We start from the raw sequence: 13,697 nt of genomic DNA, 5'->3' as shown, positions 1-13,697 counted from the left end.
TTGAGCTATACTCAGCTATCAACGATAGTTTATTTGAGAACTACATTTTGTCTTGTAAATGTAAATTCAAATGTCTTCAATATTAAAATAACGATTATTAGCTAGAAATTTCAAAATCCAATATGTTTGTAAATTCAATAATCTCCTTGTTTTACTGATGTGGAATAATATTTATTTTTTTAACATACAAATTGTTAGATTTCAAGAGAATATTCTTTAAAATTATTTAATTTTTTTTATGACGAATTTCTCCTGGATTTTGTACTGAGGCGAATTTTTAACTGAATTTTCACGTGGAATTCTTTCAAATTTCTTTTTAAAGAATACCCTGTTGGGATTCAAAATTTACTGTGAAATACTTGAAGAAACATCCAGAGAATTTTCTGAAGGAACTTCCGGTAAAATTTCTAGATCAACTTCCGGATAAATTCCTGATGGAGCTTACGCAGAAAAAACTACGTTAGGAACAACAATATTTTAGGTAAATCCAAACATAAATTCAGTTTGTTCTATTGCTCTTCGTCGATGTTTTGCCTTTCTCGTACAACAAAGTTGTACCGAAAGGCTATCATTTCACTCTGAAAACGAACTTTTTACAGGAACATCTGATAGTAAAGTTTCTTATACCATTCGACTCAGTTTGATGAATCGAGATGATGTCTGTGTGTGTGTATGTATGTGTGTGTGTATGTTTGTGTGTCTGTATGGTCACTTTTTCAACCTCAAAAACTCACACGATTTTCATGTACTTAGACTTAACTGATTTTATCGCAACAAGTTGCATTCCGCAGAGCCACTCTTCCAATTACATGCTATTTAATTTCATCAAGATTGATCAATGCGTTCGCAGCTGACAATGAAAATGGTTTAGGCAGTTTTCCATTTTTTCCCATATAAACGGGACTACGAGCATTGAGCAGCTACCATGCTAAAATATAAATTACGTTCGCTTGATGGGTTAGAATCCTCGCTACGGCAATATCGATAACGCTAACGCAACGAGCAAAGCTTTTCAAAGCTTGCAATGTGGAACGTGTTGAACACGAAAACTAATCGACGAACAACGCACGCGCTTTAAAGTTGAGAGCGGACTCGATGTTGATTATTGCCATTATACTTTATCGGAGCATTCGCACCAACACAGTTGTAAGTTTTATCGCTGCAGCAACAGAAATTGCACTCGATAACGACACGATGTTGGTTCGTACGCTCGTGGTCATGATGGTGTTTGCGTTTGTTTTGTGTCATACATTGGAAGGGGAAAAGAGGGGTTTCATTGATGCTTCAACATGCTGTTTGGTTTGGGTGGTGTGGAGTAATGGTGAAGTTTGGGTGATTTCAAGGGCAAATTTGAATATAGTTTTCGTTTTATACATCTCCTCATTTCCATATTATGTTATGTAGGGACACGGCAGGTATTTCCGTCCATCGTCGTAGGGGCTAAAACCAACGAAAGCAACGTACATTTACTAGAACTCCACTATAGCAGAACGTTTCTCCTGAGCTTATGATTTGGTACGTATGAGTTGTACAAAAAAGCGTCTCTTTTATTGGTTTTCGAGACTATGACGAACAGACGAAAATACCTGCCGTGTCCCTATGCGGTTTTGTTAGTCTTCTATTTATATTTAGGAATCGTTCAAAAATGGCATCGTTGCCTTGGTGAAAGGGGGTGGGGGTGTCGTTGGTTGAATAATCTTAAATGTATTTAACGTCATATTTAAGTCGGCCTTGAGAATTATTGGCTTAATTTTCAAAATGTTCGTGTACATTTCACTCCGAAATCGAACCTATTATAGAAGTCTTGGAGACCCATGATGTTATATACCAACCCGACAAGTTAGTCATAACAATTATATCAATATGTGTTACAAATAACAATACTTGAAATAATTTTGTTATAAATTCTTTGTCAAAAATGGATGAAAGAAAATTTCACGATCGTCATAACTTGATTATAACATAATGTATTATGCTTATTTTACAGAAAAACAAAATTGCCAACATTTTTGGTAGATAGGAATTGGAAAAACGAAGTTACCACCTTCAGTATATCTTGATTTAATCGAGAAAGGCATCGTCACCGCTAGGTGGATTAATTTGGGTTTTTTTTATCATTGTAGCGAATTGCGGTAGTTTGCCGATGAGCGTGATAAACAATTATTGTATAAATCTTGCACCAGACGCAACAATCACGGTTATAACTGTTGAGTTATTAACGAAGTTATGATTCTCAGCGTGTGATATTTTGGTAAAATAAAAATATTTATGTTCAAATCGAAATAATGATAATTGCATCTATGATTGTACTGCAATCGAATTGAAAGGCGATGCTTTAAATATGTAAGGGATCCCCAAAGTAATTTTGCTGTAAGAACACGAGAAAATAAAAGCCGTTATTCCCTCCCAACATCCACTTCGATCAATGTTTTGTAATTTTTCAAAATATATTGTGATGATAATTTATGCATTCGTAATAGCATAAATGTAAAAGATTCCAATCGTGATTTTTTTTAGATTTTGTTAGATTCGTTATATCTTGATAACTTTTGAATTTGAAGACGAGCCCGACGGTTCTGCATTATAAGCAGGAGGTCGAGCGTTCAATCATTGACGAATACATAGACGGAGGGGTGGCCATTTTTCCGGGCACCACTATATACCCCTGGGGAGTGACGGGTTACAATTATTACAATCACTCGACCATTGAGAAGCCCCTCAATTCGAATCACGTCAGTTTGACAACAGTTGTCATTTCCAAGGTTGTGGACTGTCGTTTTCGTTTGCAATGAGTGTTTTTGTTGGCAAAAAATTGGGGAAGTTTTTTCATTTTCAGGTAGGTAAACGAATATTTCTTTTAAACTAATTAGAAAGTACGATTCATATTGACCCGAACACGTTAATTTATGGATGTTCCCTCATTCGGCTCCAAATGTACATATTTTTCTAATATCATTTATTGAATCGTATGGAATTTAAAATGTGAGTGAAGACTGATTTGGTTTCTTCTTCCAATTTAGGTTTCTCAAAAAGTGGCACGGCTTCCACTGCGCCAGTATCTAATGGAGGACTATTTTACATTGCTGCCAAATTTGCTTCCACTTCAACCAAAAGAACCGCCGATGTCGGGATGGTCTGGCTGGAATGTTTAACACACCCAATGTTGAGGAACAACAAACGCAGAAGGATAAGCAGTTGGCAAACGGAAGAACGATCTATTAGAGCATCATTATTGGTCGCGAGCATTTTAATCACCCGCGCAGCGCTTTCATTTTAGTTTCGTCACTCGTTTTCGTATCGGTCACTATTTTCGGCTCTCAATTTGGTTGCTGTATTCCGAGGTATTCCGTACCGTGATGTACTGTCAACTGTCAAACGTCACCGGTACGGAATACAGCAACCAAATTGAGAGCCGAAAATAGTGACCGATACGGAAACGAGTGATGAAACTAAAATGAAAGCGCTGCGCGGGTGATTAAAATGCTCGCGACCGATAATGATGCTCTTAGTGGGCGAAAATGTTTTGGAGTCAAGTCACGTTCTAGCCGAAGAACACGAACAGCATAACTCTATCACGGAGGATTTCAAAAATCAGGAAGGACATGAGCAGAATAACAAGCAGTAAGGATCAGTCCCATCATCAGCCAGCAATAATGTAAGTATTCCAAAATCTTTCCAAACCCATGTATTTTGAAACTAATAATTTCAGATAAAATTATGATAACAATATTTTGTAATGTCTGTCTCTAAATTTCAGCAAATGAATTGTTTTCGAAGGAAACGAAACTTTTTTCAAGGCAGAAATCGGTGATGAGCCAGCCGGAGCCAATTAGGATGGTGATGGCAACTAGGGAAGCCCTCCCAGGTTAGGTCAAGAAACTCGGACCACGAATGTCAGGAAGGCCAAAAGCAACCAGGAAACGTGTGAAGACATGTGTCCGAAGAAGAAACATATTGTTATATGCATGTTTCAAGTGGCATCATACGGAACCGAGGAATGCTCTCATATTGATCACGAAAAGGCGATTAACAATAGTCGAATAGTTCGGCATCAGGAGGCTGCGTTAGCGATCAAGTTGCATTCGGAGAAGGGCATGACGCTATATACTGTCAAGGATTATGAATGTGAGCGAAGACGCGAACGGTATCATGACCTGGGGCTGATGTGGATTCGCTGTCCGAATGAAGTGGAACTCCTGGTTTGGGTGGTGCTGCTTAAACGATAAGAACCTATTCGGAAGTGAGCTAGATGGGCAAAGGAATTTTACATTCGAAGGAGATGCGATTCGTGATGCAAACCAATTTTGCAATTAAATGACTATGTCAAGTTCTTCCGCTTGGTTCGACAAGCTACTCACATGAATGCTTACATTTTATTACTATTCATCAAATTCATACACTTGGCTTGGAAACCATGTTGATGACCTACACGTATCAGAGCACCTATTTCCGAGAACGCTGAACACTGCTGCGCTGCTACTTCGTTTCTGTCTGCGTATGGTCAACGAGTCTTTGGGGATCATCTGGGGTCTCAAATAATACAAGCGGCCAGAAATTCGATACCAACTGGAAAGAGGAAACAAGAACCAGAAAACCTTTTAACGTCGGATAAGCCATTTTGCAGGAAACTTTGGGAGAATTGTCAGTCCTGGACGATTACCAACTTGAAACCAGTTTCCCTAACTCAGGATACTTTCGAAAAGATTTGTACCACGCCATTCTAAATCCGATCGAGCTTAATAGACCCTAGAGCCGAAATTATTGACGACGACAAAGGGATTCGAATAGAATTTTAAAGAGACGAAAATCCGACTAAATGACGTATTCCGAAAATAATCCTTTGCAATTAATCCGTCCATTGAATCTTTTAATCCTGTAAAACTAGTCTTATGCTATTTTTGTATTTAATTTCAAACAGATAAAGCTATATGCGGGCTCCACTCTCTTATGAGCCAAACACAATCGGATACGTTTGCGTGGGTTTTGACAGTTTTCCTATGGGAAATCTGTCAAAACGCACGCAAACGTACCTTTGTGTTTGACCCTTTACTTTAAGAGCATAATTGACTGGCGCGAGTATTCTGAGCATACGGATCATGCATAAAACAATGCACCTAAGGTAAAAATATGAATTTCTTTTTAATGCACTGTCAAACAAACATGTTTTCCTTCGTAATCATCGGAAATCGTGAAGACACTAATAGAGGCGTTCATCTTACGCATAGCTGCCCGTCGTTCGTCGCGCGTCTCACGTTTAGCACCCTTATCACAAGAGACTTCGATTCGACAGTAATCCCTATGCCACATGCTGGTGTCTCGTGAATCCTCGAACGTTTCGCAACAGGTGCTGTGATAGACCCTTAACACCATTTCGGCTGTTCAAATCTGTACTTACATTGGACGACATTAATCTTCGCAGAATTCACCAACGGGTTGCAATAATCGACAATGTAATTGTGTAGCACTTCCTCTATACATCCGAATAGACCTACAGAGTTTTCGTATTATAGTGTCCACTATTCTTTGCTTGGCCGAGTCCTGTTAACTGTGCCAAAAGAGTTGTTTTGTTGATTGCTTGGTTAATTAGTTGGTTGCTTGCTTGATTGGTTGATTAGTTAGTTGGTTGCTTGATTGCTTGGTTGATTGGTGGCTTGTTTGACTGGTTGGTTGCTTGATTGGTTGGTTGATTATTTGGTTGGCTGCTGCTTGATTTGTTAGTTAGTAGTATGGTATGGTTGATTGGTTGGTTGCTTGACAGGTTGATTGATTAGTTAGTCGGCTGGTTAGTTGATTATTTGTTTTGCTGATTGCTTGGTTGATTAGTTAATAACTTGATTGGTAGCTTGCTTGAATTGTTGGTTGCTTGATTCGTTGGTTATTTGGTTGGTTGGTTGTAGCTTGATTTGTTAGTTGGAAGAATGATTGATTGGTTGGTTGCTTGATTGTTGGTTGGTTGCCAATCCAACCAACCAATCAGGTTATTTGGTGTTGCTTGACTGGTTGATTGATTGGTTGGTCGGCTGGTTAGTTGATACTGTTTTGTTCAACCGTCTAAGACGAGTTTAGGACTCTCCATTTAATTCCACCAATTATTTTGATATCTTTGCAGATACGTATTTCGACCACAACTGTGTGGTCGTATTCAGTGTCTTGTACTTGACTCGACTGTTTTGTTGCTTGCTTGATTAGTTCGTTTGTTGAATAATTGATTGGTTGATTGGTATATTGCTTGATTGATTGGTTATTTGGTCGATCGCTTGATTGATTGCTGCTTGATTTGTTAGTTGGTTGAATGGTTGATTGGTTGGTTGGTTGCTTGATTGTTGATTGATTGTCAATCCAACCAACTAATCAGGTTATTTGGTTGATTGGTTGCTTGATTGGTTAGTCGGCTGGTTAGTTGATTAGTTGTTTTGTTGTTTGCTTGATTGATTGGCTAATAAGTTGATTGGTAGCTTGCTTGAATGGTTGGTTGTTCGATTGGTTAGTTGATTGATTCGTTGGTTATTTGGTTGTGGTTTGATTTGTTAGTTGGAAGAATGGTTGATTGGTTGGTTGCTTTTTTGTTTATTGATTCCTTGATTGGTCGGTAATTTGGTTGATTGGTTGCTTGACTGGTTGATTGATTGGTTGGTCGGCTCGTTAGTTTATATGTTGTTTTGTTGATTGCTTGATTGGTCGGTAATTTGGTTGATTGGTTGCTTGACTGGTTGATTGATTGGTTGGTCGGCTCGTTAGTTTATATGTTGTTTTGTTGATTGCTTGATTGGTTGATTAGTTGGTTGGTTGAATGATTGCTTGGTTGATTGGCAGCTTGCTTGAATGGTTGGTTGCTTGATTGCTTGGTTGATTGGTAGCCTACTTGAATGGTTGGTTATTTGATTGATTGCTGCTTGATTTGTTAGTTGACAGAATGGTTGATTGGTTGGTTGATTGCTTGATTGGTTGGTAATTTGGTTGATTGGTTGCTTGACTGGTTGATTGATTGGTTGGTCGGCTGGTTAGTTGACATGTTGTTTTGTTGGTTGCTTGGTGGTTGATTAGTTGATTGGTTGCTTGATTGCTTGCTTGATTGGTTGGTTGCTGCTTGATTGTTGGTTGGTTACTTCATTGTTGGTTGATTACTTCATTGTTGATTGGTTGCTTGACTGGTTGATTGGTTGGTTGCTTGTTGGTTAGCAGGCTGGTTAGTTGTTTAGTTGTTTTGTTGGTTGCTTGGTTGATTGGTTAATAAGTTGATTGCTAGGTTGCTTGATTGGTTAGTTATTTGGTTGATGGGTTGGTTGGTTGCTGCTTGATTTGTTAGTTGGTAGGATGGTTGATTGGTTGGTTGCTTCATTGTCGGTTGATTGATTGATTGGTTGGTAATTTGGTTGATTTGTTGCTTGACTGGTTGATTATTTGGTTGCTTGATTGGTTAGTAGGCTGGTTAGTTGATTAGTTGTTTTGTTGGCTGCTTGGTTGATTGGTTAATGTTGATTGCTGGATTGATTGGTTATTTAGTTGATTGGTTGTTTGATTGGTGATTGGTTGGTTGCTTGATTGGTTGATTAGCTGGTTGGTTGTTTGATTGCTTGGTTGATTGGTAGCTTGCTTGAATTGTTGGTTGCTTGATTGTTGGTTGGTTGCTTGACTGGTTGATTGGTTGGTGGCTTGATTGGTTAGTCGGCTGGTTAGATGATTAGTTGTTTTGTTGGTTGCTTGGTTGATTGGTTAATAAGTTGATTGGTAGCTTGCTTCAATGGTTGGTTGTTTGATAAGTTAGTTGATTGATTCGTTGGTTATTTGGTTAGTTGGTTGCTGCTTGATTTGTTAGTTGGAAGAATGGTTGATTGGTTGGTTGCTTTTTTATTGATTCCTTGATTGGTTGATAATTTGGTTGATTGATTGGTTGGTCGGCTCGTTAGTTCATATGTTGTTTTTTGGTTGCTTGAATGGTTGATTATTTGGTTGGTTGAATGATTGCTTGGTTGATTGGTAGCTTGCTTTAAAGGTTGGTTATTTGATTGATTGATGCTTGATTTATTAGTTGGTAGAATGGTTGATTGATTGCTTGATTGGTTGGTAATTTGGTTGATTGGTTGCTTGATTGGGTGGTCGGCTGGATAGTTGACATGTTGTTTTGTTGGTTGCTGGGTGGTTGATTAGTTGGTTGGTTGGTTGGCTGCTTGATTGATTGGTTGATTGGTAGCTTACTTGATTGGTTGGTTGCTGCTTGATTTGTTAGTTGGTAGTATGGTTGATTGATTGGTTGCTTGATTGTTGGTTGGTTACTTCATTGTTGGTTGATTGGTTGACTCGTTGATTGGTTGGTTGCTGGTTGGTTAGTTGATTACTTGTTTTGTTGGTTGCTTGGTTGATTGGTTAATAAGTTGATTGCTAGATTGCTTGATTGGTTAGTTGATTGATTGGTTAGTTATTTGGTTGATGGATTGGTTGGTCGGGGGCAGCAGGGACTATGTCCAAGGGCTTGACGATCCTCCCAGGCCATCTGCGAGTTGTGGCGCCTGCCTAGGATGTGGTGGGGTTTGACAGTAGGCCCTGTTTAACCTCTATAAAAAGCTGCATGTTTCCGCAAGTAGGCTCCGCCAAAGCGACCGTGTGCTGCTCAAAGCGCACAAGCCCAAGTCCTGGTGTTAGGTGAGACGCTAAACAGCCCTGACACGACGGCCCTCCGACGAGACAGGAGGTTTGCACAGGCCCAATAAGCCGCCTTTAAAAACAACCATTACGAACGACATAGAAGATAATACGACTCGATACAATCGGCAACGACCTAGGCGACGAATACATGATCACGATTGGAAGGTTGGAACATGGAACTGCAAGTCGTTAGGCTTTGCAGGTTGCGACAGGATAATCTACGATGAATTACATCCCCGCAACTTCGACGTCGTAGCGCTGCAGGAAATCTGCTGGACAGGGTTGGTTGGTTGCTGCTTGATTTGTTAGTTGGTAGAATGATTGATTGGTTGGTTGCTTCATTGTTGGTTGATTGATTGATTGGTTGGTAATTTGGTTGATTGGTTGCTTTACTGGTTGATTGGCTGGTCGGCTGGTTAGTTGATATGTTGTTTTGTTGGTTGCTTCAATTGCATGGTTGGTTAATTAGTTGATTCGTAGCTTGATTGATTGGTAGCTTGCTTGAATGGCTGATAGTTGGATAAATTGGTTGGTAGCCTAATTGGTTGGCTATTTGGTTGATGGGTTGCTTTACCGTTTGATTGAATGGTTGGTCGGCTGATTGGTTGATTAGTTGTTTTTGGTTTCTTGATTGGTTGATTATTTCATTGATTGATTGATTGGTTGGTTGTTGCTTGATTTGTTAGTTGGTAGAACTGTTGATTAGTTGGTTCCTTTATAGTTGGCTGGTTGCTTCATTGTTTGTTGGTTGCTTGGTTGATTATTTGGTTGATTGGTTTGCTTGATTGGATGCAGCCATACAAGCAAGCTACCAATCAATCAAGCAACGACTCAACTAATCAACCAACCAAGCAACCCACAAAACAACATATCAACTTACCAGCCGACGAGCCAATCAACCAAGCAAACCAAATTACCAACCAATCAATCAACCAACCAACAATGAAGCAACCAACCAATCAACCATTCTACCAACTAACAAATCAAGCAGCAACCAACCAACCCATCAACTAAATAACTAACCATTCAAGCAAGCTACCAATCAACCAACCAAACAACTAATCAACTAACCAGCCGACTAACCAATCAAGCAACCAACCAATCAACCAGTAAAGCAACCAACCAACAATTCAAGCAAGCTACCAATCAACCAAGCAATCAAGCAACCAACCAGCTAATCAACCAATCAAGCAATTAACCAATAACCAATCAAACAACCAATCAACTAACTAATCAATCAACCAAGCAGCCAACAATACAACTAATCAACTAACCAGCTTACTAACCAATCAATCAACCTGTTAAGCAACCAACCAATTAACCATACTACCAACTAACAAATCAAGCAGCAATCAACCAAATAATCAACCAAGCAATCAAGCAACCAACCAACCAACCAATCAATCAACCAACTAACTAATCAACCAACTAACTAATCAACCAACAAGCTAATCAACCAAATAAGCAACCAACCAATCAACCATTCAAGCAACCAACAAAACAACTAATCAACTAACCAGCCGACCAACCATTCAATCAACCAGTAAAGCAAACAATCAACCTAATAATCAACCAATTAAGCAACCAACCAACTTATCCAGCAATCAGCCATTCAGGCAAGCTACCAATCAACCAAGCAATCAAGCAACCAACCAACTAATCATCAACCAAGCAACCATTGAAGCAACCAACAAAACAACATATGAACTAACCAGCCGACCAACCAATCAAGCAACTAATCAATCAACCAGTAAAGCAACCAATCAACCACATAACCTGATTAGTTGGTAAGATTGAGAACCAATCAACAATCAAGCAACCAACCAACCAATCAACCATTCTACCAACTAACAAATCAAGCAGCAACCAATAAACCGATCAACCAAATAACCAACCAATCAATCAACCAACCAATAAAGCAATCTAACAATCAACCAATCAATTATCCAACCTACGAACTAATCAAGCAAGCAACAAAACAGTCGAGTCAAGTACGAGACACTGAATACGACCACACAGTTGGGGTCGAAATACATATCTGCAAAGATATCAAAATAATTGGTGGAATTAAATGGAGAGTCCTAAGCTCGTCTTGAACGGTTGAACAAAACAGTATCAACTAACCAGCCGACCAACCAATCAATCAACCAGGCAAGCAACCAATCAATGAAATAACATGATTGGTTGGTTGGATTGGCAACCAACCAACAATCAATTGGTTGATTAGTTGTTTTTTTTTTGGAGTCTTGATTGGTTGATTAGTTGATTGATTGATTGATTGGTTGGTTATGTTTGATCAGTTAGTTGGTAGAACTGTTGATTAGTTGGTTCCTTGATAGTTGGCTGGTTGCTTAATTGGTTGGTTGGTTGGTTTGTTTAGTGGTTTGTTTATTGGTTGCTTGGTTGGTTATTTAGTTGATTGGTTGCTTGATTGGCTAATCCAGCAATCAGCCATTCAAGCAAGCTACCAATCAATCAAGTAACGAATCAACTAATCCACCAACCAAGCAACCATTGAAGCAACGAACAAAACAACATATCAACTAACCAGCCGACCAGCCAATCAAGCAACCAAACAATCAACCAGTCAAGCAATCAATCAACCAAATTACCAACCAATCAATCAATCAACCAACAATGAAGCAACCATCCAATCAACCATTCTACCAACTAACAAATCAAGCAGCAACCAAACAATCAATCAATCATTCTACCAACTAACAAATCAAGCAACCAACCAATAATCAGGCAACCAACCAACTAATCTACCAATCAAGCAATCAACAAAACAACTAATCAACCCATCAAGCAACCGACCAACAATCAACCAACCAACTAATCAACCAATCAACTAATCAAGCAACCAATCAACTGAATAATTAACTAGTCAACGATTCCAGCAACCAACCAATCAAGCAAGCCACCAATCAACCAATCAAGCAAGCCACCAATCAACCAATCAAGCAACCAACTAATCAGCCATTTAAGCAACCCACAAAACAACTAATCAACTAACCAGCCGACCAACCAATCAATCAACCAGTCAAACAACCAATCAACCAAATAACCAACCAATCAAGCAACCAAACAACTATGAAGCAACCAACCATTCAACAGTTCTACCAACTAACAAATCAAGCAGCAACCAACCAATTAATCATTCTACCAACCAACAATCAACTAACCAACCAATCAAGCAACCAATCAACTAAATAACCAATCAATCAACCAACAAACAATGAACCATCCAATAACCAACTATCAAGGTACTAACTAATCAACAAATCTACCTACTAACAAATCAAGCAACAACCAACCAATCAACTAATCAATCAATCAGTCAACTATTCAACCAATCAAGAAACCAACAAAACAACTAATCAACCAACCAGCCGACCAACCATTCAATCAAACGGTAAGGCAACCCATCAACCAAATAACCAACCAACTAATACAGCAATCAGCCATTCAAGTAAGCTACCAATCAATCAAGCAACGAATCAACTAATCAACCAACCAAGCAACCAACAAAACAACATGTCAACTAACCAGCCGACTAACCAATCAAGCAAGCAATCAACCAACCAATCAATTATTCTATCATCTAGCAAATCAAGCAGCAATCAATTAAATAACCAACCATTCAAGCAAACTACCAATCAACCAAGCAATCATTCAACCAACCAACTAAAATACCATTCAAGCAACCAACAAAACAACATGTAAACTAACGAGCCGACCAACCAATCAATCAATCAGTCAAGCAACCAATCAACCAAATTACCAACCAATCAAGTAATCAATAAACAAAAAAGAATCCAACCAATCAACCATTCTTCCAACTACCAAATCAAGCAGCAATCAGCTAACCAAATAACCAACGAATCAATCAACTAACTAATCAAACAACCAACCATTCAAGCAAGCTACCAATCAACTTATTAACCAATCAACCAACAAAACAATTAATCAACTAACCAGCCGACTAACCAATCAACCAAGCAACCAATCAACCAGTTAAGCAACCAACCAACAATTAATGCAAGTTACCAATCAACCAAGCAATCAAGCAATCAACCAACGAATCAACCAATTAAGGAACCAACCATTCTACAAACTAACAAATCAAGCAGCAACCCATAAACCAAATTACTAATCAATCAAACGACCATCCATTCAAGCATGCTACCAATCAACCAACCAACCAATAATCAAGCAACCAACCAACTAATCAATCAATCAAGCAACCAACCAATTAGCCATCCAAGCAACCAACAAAACAACTAATCAACTAACCAGCCGACCAACTAATCAAGTAACCAATCAACCAACCAGTCAAGCAACCTATCAATCAAATAACCAACCAATCAACCAAATAACAAAACAACTAATCAACTAACCAGCCGACCAACAATCAATCAACCAGTCAAGCAACCAACCAACTATCAACCATTCAATAGTTCTACCAACTAACAAATCAAGCAACCAACCAACTAATCTACCAATCAAGCAATCAACAAAACAACTAATCATCCCATCAAACAACCGACCAACAATCAAGCAATCAACTAATCAACCAACCAATCAAGCAATCAATAAACTGATTAATTAACTAATCAACCATTCCAGCAAGCTACCAATCAAGCAACCAACCAATCAGCCATTCAAGCAACCAACGAAACAACTAATCAACTAACCAGCCGACCAACCAATCAATCAACCAGTCAAACAACCAATCAACCAAATAACCAACCAATCAAGCAACCAACCAACTGTGAAGCAACCAATCATTCAACAGTTCTACCAACTAACAAATCAAGCAGCAACCAACCAATTAATCATTCTACCAACCAACAATCAACCAACCAACCAATCAAGCAACCAATCAACTAAATAACCAATCAATCAACCAACAAACAATGAGCAAACAACCAACCAGCTATTAAACTGATCCAAAATTATCTATCAGATCGCTCACTGCTAAATATTTAGGACTTCTGCTAGATCAAAAATTAACTTTTAAAAATCACATTGAAGGCCTTCAAGCCAAATGT

This window comes from Armigeres subalbatus, unplaced genomic scaffold (genome assembly GCF_024139115.2).
Source record: "Armigeres subalbatus isolate Guangzhou_Male unplaced genomic scaffold, GZ_Asu_2 Contig1306, whole genome shotgun sequence".
NCBI lineage: Eukaryota > Metazoa > Arthropoda > Insecta > Diptera > Culicidae > Armigeres > Armigeres subalbatus.
This window is presented reverse-complemented; position numbering follows the sequence as displayed.